The 20,428-nt window shown below is 43.9% G+C and overlaps 1 pseudogene; it reads left to right on the forward strand.

The window, feature by feature from the left end:
- Window positions 1-20,428, forward strand: part of LOC118381181 (cryptochrome-1-like) — a 34,144-nt pseudogene that overhangs the window by 7,393 nt on the left and 6,323 nt on the right.

A 20,428-nucleotide genomic window follows, 5' to 3' on the forward strand; every position in this document is an offset into this window, starting at 1 on the left:
TCCTGTGTGCCTGTTTCCCTCCCCAGGCTTTGACACTGACAGCTTGGCTCCAGCTGTGTGGCCTGGATGAGAGAGTGAAGCTCTCACCAGGGTAGAAAAACAACTTAGACCTGACCTCTCCACAGTACGTCACACACACACACACACACACACACACACACACACACACACACACACACACACACACACACACACACACACACACACACAGACTTATGTTTTTATATCATTTATGTATCATATATTAAACCTTTCTCTCTCTCCAGAAATGGCAGGTGAATTTTGAGTGTCCCAGGAACAACGCCTGCCCCCTGCTCCCCAGTCCCCTGGGTCTCAGCCCCTACCTCCGCTTTGGATGTCTGTCCTGTCGACTCTTCTACAGCAAACTGGCAGAGCTGTACAAGGAGGTAGTGTACATGCACACACAGCTATCCATACTGAACACTAACCCCAACTCACAATGATCACAACTATCACGCAAGGTTGTTTCTATTTTTTGCTTGTGTTATATTTCTCTTCTCTGTCCTCACCTCAGGTGAAGATGAACAACAGTCCTCCCATCTCCCTCTACGACAAGCTGCTGTGGCGTGAGTTCTTCTATACTGCTGCCACTAACAACCCTCGTTTCGACAAGATAGAGGGCAACCCTATCTGTATCCGCATCCCCTGGGACCGCAAAGCAGAGGCGCTGGCCAAGTGGGCAGAGGCCAAGACGGGCTTCCCCTGGATCGACGCCATCATGACCCAGCTGAGGCAGGAAGGATGGATCCACCACCTGGCCAGACACTCTGTGGCCTGCTTCCTCACCAGAGGAGACCTGTGGATCAGCTGGGAGGAGGGAATGAAGGTAATGAGGAGGAGGAGGGTGGAAGGAGGGATATAAGGGTTGGAGGAGAGAAGACATGTAGATTAGCTGGGAGGAGGGGATGAAGGTAATGAGGAGGAGGAGGGTGGAAGGAGGGATATAAGGGTTGTAGGAGAGAAGACATGTAGATCAGCTGGGAGGAGGGGATGAAGGTAATGAGGAAGAGGAGGGTGGAAGGAGGGATATAAGGGTTGTAGGAGAGAAGACATGTAGATTAGCTGGGAGGAGGGGATGAAGGTAATGAGGAGGAAGAGGGTTGAAGGAGGGATATAAGGGTTGGAGGAGAGAAGACATGTAGATTAGCTGGGAGGAGGGGATGAAGGTAATGAGGAGGAGGAGGGTTGAAGGAGGGATATAAGGGTTGTAGGAGAGAAGACATGTAGATTAGCTGGGAGGAGGGGATGAAGGTAATGAGGAAGAGGAGGGTGGAAGGAGGGATATAAGGGTTGGAGGAGAGAAGACATGTAGATTAGCTGGGAGGAGGGGATGAAGGTAATGAGGAAGAGGAGGGTGGAAGGAGGGATATAAGGGTTGGAGGAGAGAAGACATGTAGATTAGCTGGGAGGAGGGGATGAAGGTGAGGAGGAGGAGGGTGGAAGGAGGGATATAAGGGTTGGAGGAGAGAAGACATGTAGATTAGCTGGGAGGAGGGGATGAAGGTAATGAGGAGGAGGAGGGTGGAAGGAGGGATATAAGGGTTGGAGGAGAGAAGATGTAGATTAGCTGGGAGGAGAGGATAAAAGAACTGTAGAGACATTATGTGTGAATGACTGTGTTGTTCTGTGTATCTGACTACGTTCACCTGTCTGTCAGGTGTTTGAGGAGCTGCTCCTGGATGCAGACTGGAGTGTGAATGCAGGCAGCTGGCTGTGTCACTCCTGCAGTTCCTTCTTCCAGCAGTTCTTCCACTGCTACTGTCCTGTGTGCTTCGGACAAAAAATAGATCCAGAAGGAGACTTCATCAGGTTGGTATATCTAAATTCACACACACACACACATACAACACACACACACACACACACACACACACACACACACACACACACACACACACACACACACACACACACACACACACACACACACACACACACACACACACACACGCACACACACAACACACACACACACACACACACACACACACACACACACACACACAACATGCACACACACACACAAAGTATCAACGCATAAAGTATCAAAATATCTGCTTTAACAAGTCATACATTAGCAAGGCTGTTCTGTAAGTCTGTTTGGCTGCTGTCTGTATGTGGTGCTGAACCAACTCCTCTGACAGTTGTGACGATGCTCTGTTTTAATTTCTTCTTCTGCTTGCAGGTGATACTTACCTGTCCTGAAAGACATGCCAGACAAGTACATCTACGACCGTTGGAACGCCCCCATAGAGGTGCAGTCGGCGGCCAGGTGTGTGGTCGGCGTGGACTACCCCAAACCCATGGTGAACCATGCAGAGGCCAGCCGACTCAACATAGAGAGGATGAGACAAATCTACCAGCAGCTGTCCAGATACAGAGGACTCGGTAAGTATTTTTCTCCCTCCCTCTCTTTGTATTTGTTCTTAACTGACTTGCCTAGTGAAATAAAGGTAGTGCTCTCTCTCTCTCTCTTTCTTTCTTTCTTTCTCTCTCTTTCTGTCTATCTCTCTCTTGCTTTCTGTCTGTCTCCTTCTCTCTTTGTCGCTATCTCTCTCTTTCTCACACCTGCTCATTATTACTGGTCTCTCTTCTGATAGGCTTACTAGCTGCTGTGCCAAACAGTCCTATTGAGGGTCTGAATGTGAATGCGGTCAAGCAGCTGACGTCGCCCACTACTGGTAGAAAACACATGGTGAGCAAGGACCATGGCCTACAATACCTTTACTGTTGTTTTCACACCATGACTGCAAAGTGAGCACACTCTAACTCCTCTTCCTCTACTCTTCTCTCACCCTCCCCTCCTCTCCCACTCTCCTTTCCTCCTCCCCCTCTCTTTTCCTCTATCTAGGCCGTGGTAGAGAAAACAGAAGTGTAATAGTGAACGGTGAGGAGCAGATGGGATCCAGGGGCGTTAGACCACGACCTGGACCAATATACACTCAGAATAAGACTCGACACGGTATATCATGTCAGACTAGACACGGTATATCATGGCAGACTAGACACGGTATATCATGTCATACTAGACACGGTATATCATGTCATACTAGACACGGTATATCATGTCAGACTAGACACGGTATATCATGTCATACTAGACACGGTATATCATGTCAGACTAGACACGGTATATCATGTCATACTAGACACGGTATATCATGTCATACTAGACACGGTATATCATGGCAGACTAGACACGGTATATCATGGCAGACTAGACACGGTATATCATGTCATACTAGACACGGTATATCATGTCAGACTAGACACGGTATATCATGTCAGACTAGACACGGTATATCATGTCAGACTAGACACGGTATATCATGGCAGACTAGACACGGTATATCATGTCAGACTAGACACGGTATATCATGTCAGACTAGACACGGTATATCATGTCAGACTAGACACGGTATATCATGTCAGACTAGACACGGTATATCATGTCAGACTAGACACGGTATATCATGTCAGACTAGACACGGTATATCATGTCAGACTAGACACGGTATATCATGTCAGACTAGACACGGTATATCATGTCAGACTAGACACGGTATATCATGTCAGACTAGACACGGTATATCATGGCAGACTAGACACGGTATATCATGTCAGACTAGACACGGTATATCATGTCAGACTAGACACGGTATATCATGTCAGACTAGACACGGTATATCATGTCAGACTAGACACGGTATATCATGGCAGACTAGACACGGTATATCATGTCATACTAGACACGGTATATCATGGCAGACTAGACACGGTATATCATGGCAGACTAGACACGGTATATCATGGCAGACTAGACACGGTATATCATGGCAGACTAGACACGGTATATCATGGCAGACTAGACACGGTATATCATGTCAGACTAGACACGGTATATCATGTCAGACTAGACACGGTATATCATGTCAGACTAGACACGGTATATCATGGCAGACTAGACACGGTATATCATGGCAGACTCGACACGGTATATCATGTCAGACTAGACACGGTATATCATGTCAAACTAGACACGGTATATCATGTCAGACTAGACACGGTATATCATGGCAGACTAGACACGGTATATCATGGCAGACTAGACACGGTATATCATGGCAGACTAGACACGGTATATCATGGCAGACTAGACACGGTATATCATGTCAGACTAGACACGGTATATCATGTCAGACTAGACACGGTATATCATGGCAGACTAGACACGGTATATCATGTCAGACAGACGGTATATCATGACACGGTATATCATGGCAGACTAGACACGGTATATCATGTCAGACTAGACACGGTATATCATGTCAGACTAGACACGGTATATCATGTCAGACTAGACACGGTATATCATGTCAGACTAGACACGGTATATCATGGCAGACTAGACACGGTATATCATGGCAGACTAGACACGGTATATCATGTCAGACTAGACACGGTATATCATGTCAGACTAGACACGGTATATCATGTCAGACTAGACACGGTATATCATGGCAGACTAGACACGGTATATCATGGCAGACTAGACACGGTATATCATGTCAGACTAGACACGGTATATCATGTCAGACTAGACACGGTATATCATGTCAGACTAGACACGGTATATCATGTCAGACTAGACACGGTATATCATGGCAGACTAGACACGGTATATCATGGCAGACTAGACACGGTATATCATGTCAGACACGGTATATCATGTCAGACTAGACACGGTATATCATGTCAGACTAGACACGGTATATCATGGCAGACTAGACACGGTATATCATGTCAGACTAGACACGGTATATCATGTCAGACTAGACACGGTATATCATGTCAGACAGACGGTATATCATGTCAGACTAGGTATATCATCAGACTAGACAGACTAGACACGGTATATCATGTATATCATCAGACTAGACACGGTATATCATGTCAGACTAGACACGGTATATCATGTCAGACTAGACACGGTATATCATGGCAGACTAGACACGGTATATCATGTCAGACTAGACACGGTATATCATGGCAGACTAGACACGGTATATCATGTCAGACTAGACACGGTATATCATGTCAGACTAGACACGGTATATCATGTCAGACTAGACACGGTATATCATGTCAGACTAGACACGGTATATCATGTCAGACTAGACACGGTATATCATGGCAGACTAGACACGGTATATATCATGGCAGACTCGACACGGTATATCATGGCAGACTAGACACGGTATATCATGTCAGACTAGACACGGTATATCATGTCAGACTAGACACGGTATATCATGTCAGACTAGACACGGTATATCATGTCAGACTAGACACGGTATATCATGGCAGACTAGACACGGTATATCATGTCAGACTAGACACGGTATATCATGTCAGACTAGACACGGTATATCATGTCAGACTAGACACGGTATATCATGTCAGACTAGACACGGTATATCATGTCAGACTAGACACGGTATATCATGTCAGACTAGACACGGTATATCATGTCAGACTAGACACGGTATATCATGGCAGACTAGACACGGTATATCATGTCAGACTAGACACGGTATATCATGGCAGACTAGACACGGTATATCATGTCAGACTAGACACGGTATATCATGTCAGACACGGTATATCATGTCAGACTAGACACGGTATATCATGGCAGACTAGACACGGTATATCATGTCATACTAGACACGGTATATCATGTCAGACACGGTATATCATGGCAGACTAGACACGGTATATCATGGCAGACTAGACACGGTATATCATGTCAGACTAGACACGGTATATCATGTCAGACTAGACACGGTATATCATGTCAGACTAGACACGGTATATCATGGCAGACTAGACACGGTATATCATGGCAGACTAGACACGGTATATCATGTCAGACTAGACACGGTATATCATGTCAGACTAGACACGGTATATCATGTCATACTAGACACGGTATATCATGGCACACTAGACACGGTATATCATGTCAGACTAGACACGGTATATCATGTCAGACTAGACACGGTATATCATGGCAGACTAGACACGGTATATCATGTCAGACACGGTATATCATGGCAGACTAGACACGGTATATCATGTCAGACTAGACACGGTATATCATGTCAGACTAGACACGGTATATCATGGCAGACTAGACACGGTATATCATGGCAGACTAGACACGGTATATCATGGCAGACTAGACACGGTATATCATAGACACGGGCAGACTAGACACGGTATATCATGGCAGACTAGACACGGTATATCATGTCAGACTAGACACGGTATATCATGTCAGACTAGACACGGTATATCATGTCAGACTAGACACGGTATATCATGGCAGACTAGACACGGTATATCATGGCAGACTAGACACGGTATATCATGTCAGACTAGACACGGTATATCATGGCAGACTAGACACGGTATATCATGACTAGACAGACTGGCAGACACACGGTATATCATGACAGACACGGTATATCATAGACACGGTATATCATGGCAGACTAGACACGGTATATCATGCAGACTAGACACGGTATATCATGGCAGACTAGACACGGTATATCATGTCAGACTAGACACGGTATATCATGTCAGACTAGACACGGTATATCATGTCATACTAGACACGGTATATCATGTCAGACTAGACACGGTATATCATGTCAGACTAGACACGGTATATCATGTCAGACTAGACACGGTATATCATGTCAGACTAGACACGGTATATCATGTCAGACTAGACACGGTATATCATGTCAGACTAGACACGGTATATCATGTCAGACTAGACACGGTATATCATGTCAGACTAGACACGGTATATCATGGCAGACTAGACACGGTATATCATGGCAGACTAGACACGGTATATCATGGCAGGCAGACTAGACACGGTATATCATGGCAGACTAGACACGGTATATCATGGCAGACTAGACAGTATATCATGGCAGGTATATCATGGCAGACTAGACACGGTATATCATGGCAGACTAGACACGGTATATCATGGCAGACTAGACACGGTATATCATGGCATACTCAGACACGGTATATCATGTCAGACTAGACACGGTATATCATGTCAGACTAGACACGGTATATCATGGCAGACTAGACACGGTATATCATGTCAGACTATCACACGGTATATCATGTCAGACTAGACACGGTATATCATGTCAGACTAGACACGGTATATCATGTCAGACTAGACACGGTATATCATGTCAGACTAGACACGGTATATCATGTCAGACTAGACACGGTATATCATGTCAGACTAGACACGGTATATCATGTCAGACTAGACACGGTATATCATGTCAGACTAGACACGGTATATCATGTCAGACTAGACACGGTATATCATGGCAGACTAGACACGGTATATCATGGCAGACTAGACACGGTATATCATGTCAGACTAGACACGGTATATCATGTCAGACTAGACACGGTATATCATGGCAGACTAGACACGGTATATCATGTGTCATATCATGTCAGACTAGACACGGTATATCATGTCAGACACGGTATATCAGACTAGACACGGTATATCATGTCAGACTAGACACGGTATATCATGTCAGACTAGACACGGTATATCATGTCAGACTAGACACGGTATATCATGTCAGACTAGACACGGTATATCATGGCAGACTAGACACGGTATATCATGGCAGACTAGACACGGTATATCATGTCAGACTAGACACGGTATATCATGTCAGACTAGACACGGTATATCATGTCATACTAGACACGGTATATCATGTCAGACTAGACACGGTATATCATGGCAGACTAGACACGGTATATCATGTCAGACTAGACACGGTATATCATGTCAGACTAGACACGGTATATCATGGCAGACTAGACACGGTATATCATGGCAGACTAGACACGGTATATCATGTCAGACTAGACACGGTATATCATGGCAGACTAGACACGGTATATCATGGCAGACTAGACACGGTATATCATGGCAGACTAGACACGGTATATCATGTCAGACTAGACACGGTATATCATGGTCACGGTATATCATGTCAGACTAGACACGGTATATCATGTCAGACTAGACACGGTATATCATGTCAGACTAGACACGGTATATCATGGCAGACTCAGACACGGTATATCATGTCAGACTAGACACGGTATATCATGTCAGACTAGACACGGTATATCATGTCAGACTAGACACGGTATATCATGTCAGACTAGACACGGTATATCATGGCAGACTAGACACGGTATATCATGGCAGACTAGACACGGTATATCATGGCAGACTAGACACGGTATATCATGGCAGACTAGACACGGTATATCATGGCAGACTAGACACGGTATATCATGGCAGACTAGACACGGTATATCATGGCAGACTAGACACGGTATATCATGGCAGACTAGACACGGTATATCATGTCAGACTAGACACGGTATATCATGTCAGACTAGACACGGTATATCATGGCAGACTAGACACGGTATATCATGGCAGACTAGACACGGTATATCATGGCAGACTAGACACGGTATATCATGTCAGACTAGACACGGTATATCATGTCAGACTAGACACGGTATATCATGTCAGACTAGACACGGTATATCATGTCAGACTAGACACGGTATATCATGTCAGACTAGACACGGTATATCATGTCAGACTAGACACGGTATATCATGGCAGACTAGACACGGTATATCATGGCAGACTAGACACGGTATATCATGTCAGACACGGTATATCAGACACGGTATATCATGGCAGACTAGACACGGTATATCATGTCATACTAGACAGTATATCATGTCAGACACGGTATATCATGGCAGACTAGACACGGTATATCATGGCAGACTAGACACGGTATATCATGTCAGACTAGACACGGTATATCATGTCAGACTAGACACGGTATATCATGTCAGACTAGACACGGTATATCATGGCAGACTAGACACGGTATATCATGGCAGACTAGACACGGTATATCATGTCAGACTAGACACGGTATATCATGTCAGACTAGACACGGTATATCATGTCATACTAGACACGGTATATCATGTCATACTAGACACGGTATATCATGGCAGACTAGACACGGTATATCATGTCAGACTAGACACGGTATATCATGTCAGACAGACTCAGACACGGTATATCATGTCAGACTAGACACGGTATATCATGGCAGACTAGACACGGTATATCATGTCAGACTAGACACGGTATATCATGGCAGACTAGACACGGTATATCATGTCAGACTAGACACGGTATATCATGGCAGACTAGACACGGTATATCATGGCAGACTAGACACGGTATATCATGTCAGACACGGTATATCATGTCAGACACGGTATATCATGTCAGACTAGACACGGTATATCATGTCAGACTAGACACGGTATATCATGTCAGACTAGACACGGTATATCATGTCAGACTAGACACGGTATATCATGTCAGACTAGACACGGTATATCATGTCAGACTAGACACGGTATATCATGGCAGACTAGACACGGTATATCATGTCAGACTAGACACGGTATATCATGTCAGACTAGACACGGTATATCATGTCAGACTAGACACGGTATATCATCACTAGACACGGTATATCATGACTAGACACGGTATATCATGTCAGACTAGACACGGTATATCATGTCAGACTAGACACGGTATATCATGTCAGACTAGACACGGTATATCATCACTGTATATCATGGCAGACTAGACACGGTATATCATGGCAGACTAGACACGGTATATCATGGCAGACTAGACACGGTATATCATGGCAGACTAGACACGGTATATCATGGCAGACTAGACACGGTATATCATGGCAGACTAGACACGGTATATCATGTCAGACTAGACACGGTATATCATGTCAGACTAGACACGGTATATCATGTCAGACTAGACACGGTATATCATGTCAGACTAGACACGGTATATCATGTCAGACTAGACACGGTATATCATGGCAGACTAGACACGGTATATCATGTCAGACTAGACACGGTATATCATGTCAGACTAGACACGGTATATCATGGCAGACTAGACACGGTATATCATGTCAGACTAGACACGGTATATCGGCAGACTATATCATGGCAGACTAGACACGGTATATCATGTCAGACAGTATATCATGTCAGACTAGACACGGTATATCATGCAGACTAGACACGGTATATCATGTCAGACTAGACACGGTATATCATGTCAGACTAGACACGGTATATCATGTCAGACTAGACACGGTATATCATGTCAGACTAGACACGGTATATCATGTCAGACTAGACACGGTATATCATGTCAGACTAGACACGGTATATCATGTCAGACTAGACACGGTATATCATGGCAGACTAGACACGGTATATCATGTCAGACTAGACACGGTATATCATGTCAGACTAGACACGGTATATCATGTATATCAGACTAGACACGGTATATCATGGCAGACTAGACACGGTATATCATGTCAGACTAGACACGGTATATCATGTCAGACTAGACACGGTATATCATGTCAGACTAGACACGGTATATCATGTCAGACTAGACACGGTATATCATGTCAGACTAGACACGGTATATCATGTCAGACTAGACACGGTATATCATGTCAGACTAGACACGGTATATCATGTCAGACTAGACACGGTATATCATGTCAGACTAGACACGGTATATCATGTCAGACTAGACACGGTATATCATGTCAGACTAGACACGGTATATCATGTCAGACTAGACACGGTATATCATGTCAGACTAGACACGGTATATCATGGCAGACTAGACACGGTATATCATGGCAGACTAGACACGGTATATCATGGCAGACTAGACACGGTATATCATGGCAGACTAGACACGGTATATCATGGCAGACTAGACACGGTATATCATAGACATGGCAGACTAGACACGGTATATCATGTCAGACTAGACACGGTATATCATGTCAGACTAGACACGGTATATCATGGCAGACTAGACACGGTATATCATGTCAGACTAGACACGGTATATCATGTCAGACTAGACACGGTATATCATGTCAGACTAGACACGGTATATCATGGCAGACTAGACACGGTATATCATGGCAGACTAGACACGGTATATCATGTCAGACTAGACACGGTATATCATGGCAGACTAGACACGGTATATCATGGCAGACACGGTATATCATGTCAGACTAGACACGGTATATCATGTCAGACTAGACACGGTATATCATGTCAGACTAGACACGGTATATCATGTCAGACTAGACACGGTATATCATGTCAGACTAGACACGGTATATCATGTCAGACTAGACACGGTATATCATGTCAGACTAGACACGGTATATCATGTCAGACTAGACACGGTATATCATGTCAGACTAGACACGGTATATCATGTCAGACTAGACACGGTATATCATGTCAGACTAGACACGGTATATCATGGCAGACTAGACACGGTATATCATGGCAGACTAGACACGGTATATCATGGCAGACTAGACACGGTATATCATGGCAGACTAGACACGGTATATCATGGCAGACTAGACACGGTATATCATGTCAGACTAGACACGGTATATCATGGCAGACTAGACACGGTATATCATGTCAGACTAGACACGGTATATCATGTCAGACTAGACACGGTATAGACACGGTATATCATGGCAGACTAGACACGGTATATCATGGCAGACTCACGGTATATCATGTAGACACGGTATATCATGTCAGACTAGACACGGTATATCATCATGTCAGACTAGACACGGTATATCATGTCAGACTAGACACGGTATATCATGTCAGACTAGACACGGTATACTCAGACACGGTATATCATGTCAGACTAGACACGGTATATCATGTCAGACTAGACACGGTATATCATGGCAGACTAGACACGGTATATCATGTCAGACTAGACACGGTATATCATGTCAGACTAGTATATCACAGGTATATCATGGCAGGCAGACTAGACACGGTATATCATGTCAGACTAGACACGGTATATCATGTCAGACTAGACACGGTATATCATGTCAGACTAGACACGGTATATCATGTCAGACTAGACACGGTATATCATGGCAGACTAGACACGGTATATCATGGCAGACTAGACACGGTATATCATGGCAGACTAGACACGGTATATCATGGCAGACTAGACACGGTATATCATGTCAGACTAGACACGGTATATCATGGTATATCAGACTAGACACGGTATATCATGTCAGACTAGACACGGTATATCATGTCAGACTAGACACGGTATATCATGTCAGACTAGACACGGTATATCATGGCAGACTAGACGGTATATCGCAGTATATCATGCAGACTAGACACGGTATATCATGTCAGACTAGACACGGTATATCATGGCAGACTAGACACGGTATATCATGTCATACTAGACACGGTATATCATGTCAGACTAGACACGGTATATCATGTCAGACTAGACACGGTATATCATGTCAGACTAGACACGGTATATCATGTCAGACTAGACACGGTATATCATGTCAGACTAGACACGGTATATCATGTCAGACTAGACACGTATATCATGTCAGATATCATGTCAGACTAGACACGGTATATCATGTCAGACTAGACACGGTATATCATGTCAGACTAGACACGGTATATCATGTCAGACTAGACACGGTATATCATGTCAGACTAGACACGGTATATCATGTCAGACTAGACACGGTATATCATGGCAGACTAGACACGGTATATCATGTCAGACTAGACACGGTATATCATGGCAGACTAGACACGGTATATCATGTCATACTAGACACGGTATATCATGTCAGACTAGACACGGTATATCATGTCAGACTAGACACGGTATATCATGTCAGACTAGACACGGTATATCATGTCAGACTAGACACGGTATATCATGTCAGACTAGACACGGTATATCATGTCAGACTAGACACGGTATATCATGGCAGACTAGACACGGTATATCATGGCAGACTAGACACGGTATATCATGGCAGACTAGACACGGTATATCATGGCAGACTAGACACGGTATATCATGGCAGACTAGACACGGTATATCATGGCAGACTAGACACGGTATATCATGTCAGACTAGACACGGTATATCATGTCAGACACGGTATATCATGTCAGACACGGTATATCATGTCAGACTAGACACGGTATATCATGTCAGACTAGACACGGTATATCATGGCAGACTAGACACGGTATATCATGGCAGACTAGACACGGTATATCATGGCAGACTAGACACGGTATATCATGGCAGACTAGACACGGTATATCATGTCAGACTAGACACGGTATATCATGTCAGACTAGACACGGTATATCATGTCATACTAGACACGGTATATCATGTCATACTAGACACGGTATATCATGGCAGACTAGACACGGTATATCATGGCAGACTAGACACGGTATATCATGTCAGACTAGACACGGTATATCATGTCAGACTAGACACGGTATATCATGGCAGACTAGACACGGTATATCATGACTAGCAGACATGGCAGACTAGACACGGTATATCATGGCAGACTAGACACGGTATATCATGGCAGACTAGACACGGTATATCATGGCAGACTAGACACGGTATATCATGTCAGACAGACACGGTATATCATGTCAGACACGGTATATCATGTCAGACTAGACACGGTATATCATGTCAGACTAGTATATCACGGTATATCATGTCAGACTAGACACGGTATATCATGTCAGACTAGACACGGTATATCATGTCAGACTAGACACGGTATATCATGTCAGACTAGACACGGTATATCATGTCAGACTAGACACGGTATATCATGTCAGACTAGACACGGTATATCATGTCAGACTAGACACGGTATATCATGTCAGACTAGACACGGTATATCATGTCAGACTAGACACGGTATATCATGTCATACTAGACACGGTATATCATGTCAGACTAGACACGGTATATCATGTCAGACTAGACACGGTATATCATGTCAGACTAGACACGGTATATCATGTCAGACTAGACACGGTATCATCACTGGCAGACTAGACACGGTATATCATGGCAGACTAGACACGGTATATCATGGCAGACTAGACACGGTATATCATGGCAGACTAGACACGGTATATCATGTCAGACTAGACACGGTATATCATGGCAGACTAGACACGGTATATCATGTCATACTAGACACGGTATATCATGTCAGACTAGACACGGTATATCATGTCAGACTAGACACGGTATATCATGTCAGACTAGACACGGTATATCATGGCAGACTAGACACGGTATATCATGTCAGACACGGTATATCATGGCAGACTAGACACGGTATATCATGGCAGACTAGACACGGTATATCATGGCAGACTAGACACGGTATATCATGTCAGACTAGACACGGTATATCATGGCAGACTAGACACGGTATATCATGGCAGACTAGACACGGTATATCATGGCAGACTAGACACGGTATATCATGTCAGACACGGTATATCATGTCAGACTAGACACGGTATATCATGTCAGACTAGACACGGTATATCATGTCAGACTAGACACGGTATATATCATGTATATCATCAGACTAGACACGGTATATCATGTCAGACTAGACACGGTATATCATGTCAGACTAGACACGGTATATCATGTCAGACTAGACACGGTATATCATGTCAGACTAGACACGGTATATCATGTCAGACTAGACACGGTATATCATGTCAGACAGACTAGACACGGTATATCATGTCAGACTAGACACGGTATATCATGTCAGACTAGACACGGTATATATCATGGCAGACTAGACACGGTATATCATGTCAGACAGACACGGTATATCATGTCAGACAGTATATCATGTCAGACACGGTATATCATGTCAGACTAGACACGGTATATCATGTCAGACTAGACACGGTATATCATGGCAGACTAGACACGGTATATCATGTCAGACTAGACACGGTATATCATAGACACGGTATATCATGGCAGACTAGACACGGTATATCATGGCAGACTAGACACGGTATATCATGTCAGACTAGACACGGTATATCATGTCAGACTAGACACGGTATATCATGTCAGACTAGACACGGTATATCATGTCAGACTAGACACGGTATATCATGTCAGACTAGACACGGTATATCATGTCAGACTAGACACGGTATATCATGTCAGACTAGACACGGTATATCATGTCAGACTAGACACGGTATATCATGTCAGACTAGACACGGTATATCATGTCAGACTAGACACGGTATATCATGTCAGACTAGACACGGTATATCATGTCAGACTAGACACGGTATATCATGTCAGACTAGACACGGTATATCATGGCAGACTAGACACGGTATATCATGGCAGACTAGACACGGTATATCATGGCAGACTAGACACGGTATATCATGGCAGACTAGACACGGTATATCATGGCAGACTAGACACGGTATATCATGGCAGACTAGACACGGTATATCATGGCAGACTAGACACGGTATATCATGTCATACTAGACACGGTATATCATGTCATACACGGTATATATCATGTCAGACTAGACACGGTATATCATGTCAGACTAGACACGGTATATCATGTCAGACTAGACACGGTATATCATGGCAGACTAGACACGGACACGGTATATCATGGCAGACTAGACACGGTATATCATGGCAGACTAGACACGGTATATCATGGCAGACTAGACACGGTATATCATGGCAGACTAGACACGGTATATCATGGCAGACTAGACACGGTATATCATGGCAGACTAGACACGGTATATCATGGCAGACTAGACACGGTATATCATGGCAGACTAGACACGGTATATCATGGCAGACTAGACACGGTATATCATGGCAGACTAGACACGGTATATCATGGCAGACTAGACACGGTATATCATGTCAGACTAGACACGGTATATCATGTCAGACTAGACACGGTATATCATGTCAGACTAGACACGGTATATCATGGCAGACTAGACACGGTATATCATGGCAGACTAGACACGGTATATCATGTCATACTAGACACGGTATATCATGTCATACTAGACACGGTATATCATGGCAGACTAGACACGGTATATCATGTCAGACTAGACACGGTATATCATGTCAGACTAGACACGGTATATCATGTCAGACTAGACACGGTATATCATGGCAGACTAGACACGGTATATCATGTAAGACACGGTATATCATGGCAGACTAGACACGGTATATCATGTCAGACTAGACACGGTATATCATGTCAGACTAGACACGGTATATCATGGCAGACTAGACACGGTATATCATGGCAGACTAGACACGGTATATCAGACACGGTATATCATGCAGACTAGACACGGTATATCATGTCAGACTAGACACGGTATATCATGTCAGACTAGACACGGTATATCATGTCAGACTAGACACGGTATATCATGGCAGACTAGACACGGTATATCATGGCAGACTAGACACGGTATATCATGGCAGACTAGACACGGTATATCATGTCAGACTAGACACGGTATATCATGTCAGACTAGACACGGTATATCATGGCAGACTAGACACGGTATATCATGTCAGACTAGACACGGTATATCATGTCAGACTAGACACGGTATATCATGTCAGACTAGACACGGTATATCATGTCAGACTAGACACGGTATATCATGTCAGACTAGACACGGTATATCATGTCAGACTAGACACGGTATATCATGTCAGACTAGACACGGTATATCATGTCAGACTAGACACGGTATATCATGTCGTATATCATGGCAGACTAGACATATCATGTCAGACTAGACACGGTATATCATGTCAGACTAGACACGGTATATCATGGCAGACTAGACACGGTATATCATGTCATACTAGACACGGTATATCATGTCATACTAGACACGGTATATCATGGCAGACTAGACACGGTATATCATGTCAGACTAGACACGGTATATCATGGCAGACTAGACACGGTATATCATGGCAGACCAGACACGGTATATCATGGCAGACCAGACACGGTATATCATGTCATACCAGACACGGTATATCATGTCAGACTAGACACGGTATATCATGGCAGACTAGACACGGTATATCATGGCAGACTAGACACGGTATATCATGTCAGACTAGACACGGTATATCATGGCAGACTAGACACGGTATATCATGGCAGACTAGACACGGTATATCATGGCAGACTAGACACGGTATATCATGGCAGACTAGACACGGTATATCATGGCAGACTAGACACGGTATATCATGTCAGACTAGACACGGTATATCATGTCAGACTAGACACGGTATATCATGTCAGACTAGACACGGTATATCATGTCAGACTAGACACGGTATATCATGTCAGACTAGACACGGTATATCATGTCAGACTAGACACGGTATATCATGTCAGACTAGACACGGTATATCATGTCAGACTAGACACGGTATATCATGTCAGACTAGACACGGTATATCATGGCAGACTAGACACGGTATATCATGTCAGACTAGACACGGTATATCATGTCAGACTAGACACGGTATATCATGTCAGACTAGACACGGTATATCATGTCAGACTAGACACGGTATATCATGGCAGACTAGACACGGTATATCATGGCAGACTAGACACGGTATATCATGTCAGACTAGACACGGTATATCATGTCATACTAGACACGGTATATCATGTCAGACTAGACACGGTATATCATGTCAGACTAGACACGGTATATCATGGCAGACTAGACACGGTATATCATGGCAGACTAGACACGGTATATCATGGCAGACTAGACACGGTATATCATGGCAGACTAGACACGGTATATCATGGCAGACTAGACACGGTATATCATGGCAGACTAGACACGGTATATCATGGCAGACTAGACACGGTATATCATGGCAGACTAGACACGGTATATCATGGCAGACTAGACACGGTATATCATGTCAGACTAGACACGGTATATCATGGCAGACTAGACACGGTATATCATGTCAGACTAGACACGGTATATCATGTCAGACTAGACACGGTATATCATGTCAGACACGGTATATCATGGCAGACAGACACGGTATATCATGGCAGACTAGACACGGTATATCATGTCAGACTAGACACGGTATATCATGTCAGACTAGACACGGTATATCATGTCAGACTAGACACGGTATATCATGTCAGACTAGACACGGTATATCATGGCAGACTAGACACGGTATATCATGCAGCAGACACGGTATATAGACACGGTATATCATGGCAGACTAGACACGGTATATCATGGCAGACTAGACACGGTATATCATGGCAGACTAGACACGGTATATCATCAGACTAGACACGGTATATCATGGCAGACTAGACACGGTATATCATGTCAGACTAGACACGGTATATCATGTCAGACTAGACACGGTATATCATGGCAGACTAGACACGGTATATCATGGCAGACTAGACATCGGTATATCATGTCAGACACGGTATATCATGTCAGACACGGTATATCATATCACGGTATATCATGTCAGACTAGACACGGTATATCATCAGATGTATATCATCAGACTAGACACGGTATATCATGTCAGACTAGACACGGTATATCATGTCAGACTAGACACGGTATATCATGTCAGACTAGACACGGTATATCATGGCAGACTAGACACGGTATATCATGGCAGACTAGACACGGTATATCATGGCAGACTAGACACGGTATATCATGTCAGACTAGACACGGTATATCATGTCATACTAGACACGGTATATCATGTCATACTAGACACGGTATATCATGTCATACTAGACACGGTATATCATGTCATACTAGACACGGTATATCATGTCAGACTAGACACGGTATATCATGTCAGACTAGACACGGTATATCATGTCAGACTAGACACGGTATATCATGTCAGACTAGACACGGTATATCATGGCAGACTAGACACGGTATATCATGGCAGACTAGACACGGTATATCATGGCAGACTAGACACGGTATATCATGGCAGACTAGACACGGTATATCATGGCAGACTAGACACGGTATATCATGGCAGACTAGACACGGTATATCATGGCAGACTAGACACGGTATATCATGGCAGAGTATATCATGTCAGACTAGACACGGTATATCATGGCATACTAGACACGGTATATCATGGCAGACTAGACACGGTATATCATGGCAGACTAGACACGGTATATCATGGCAGACTAGACACGGTATATCATGGCAGACTAGACACGGTATATCATGGCAGACTAGACACGGTATATCATGTCAGACTAGACACGGTATATCATGGCAGACTAGACACGGTATATCATGTCAGACTAGACACGGTATATCATGGCAGACTCAGAGACACGGTATATCATGGCAGACTAGACACGGTATATCATGGCAGACTAGACACGGTATATCATGTCAGACTAGACACGGTATATCATGTCAGACTAGACACGGTATATCATGTCAGACTAGACACGGTATATCATGTCAGACTAGACACGGTATATCATGTCAGACTAGACACGGTATATCATGTCAGACTAGACACGGTATATCATGTCAGACTAGACACGGTATATCATGGCAGACTAGACACGGTATATCATGGCAGACTAGACACGGTATATCATGGCAGACTAGACACGGTATATCATGGCAGACTAGACACGGTATATCATGGCAGACTAGACACGGTATATCATGTCAGACTAGACACGGTATATCATGGCAGACTAGACACGGTATATCATGGCAGACTAGACACGGTATATCATGGCAGACTAGACACGGTATATCATGTCAGACTAGACACGGTATATCATGTCAGACTAGACACGGTATATCATGTCAGACTAGACACGGTATATCATGTATATCATGGCAGACTAGACACGGTATATCATGTCAGACTAGACACGGTATATCATGTCAGACTAGACACGGTATATCATGTCAGACTAGACACGGTATATCATGGCAGACTAGACACACGTCAGTATATCATGGCAGACTAGACACGGTATATCATGTCAGACTAGACACGGTATATCATGGCAGACTAGACACGGTATATCATGTCAGACTAGACACGGTAT

The sequence above is a fragment of the Oncorhynchus keta genome, chromosome 21, assembly GCF_023373465.1.
Source record: "Oncorhynchus keta strain PuntledgeMale-10-30-2019 chromosome 21, Oket_V2, whole genome shotgun sequence".
Lineage (NCBI taxonomy): Eukaryota > Metazoa > Chordata > Actinopteri > Salmoniformes > Salmonidae > Oncorhynchus > Oncorhynchus keta.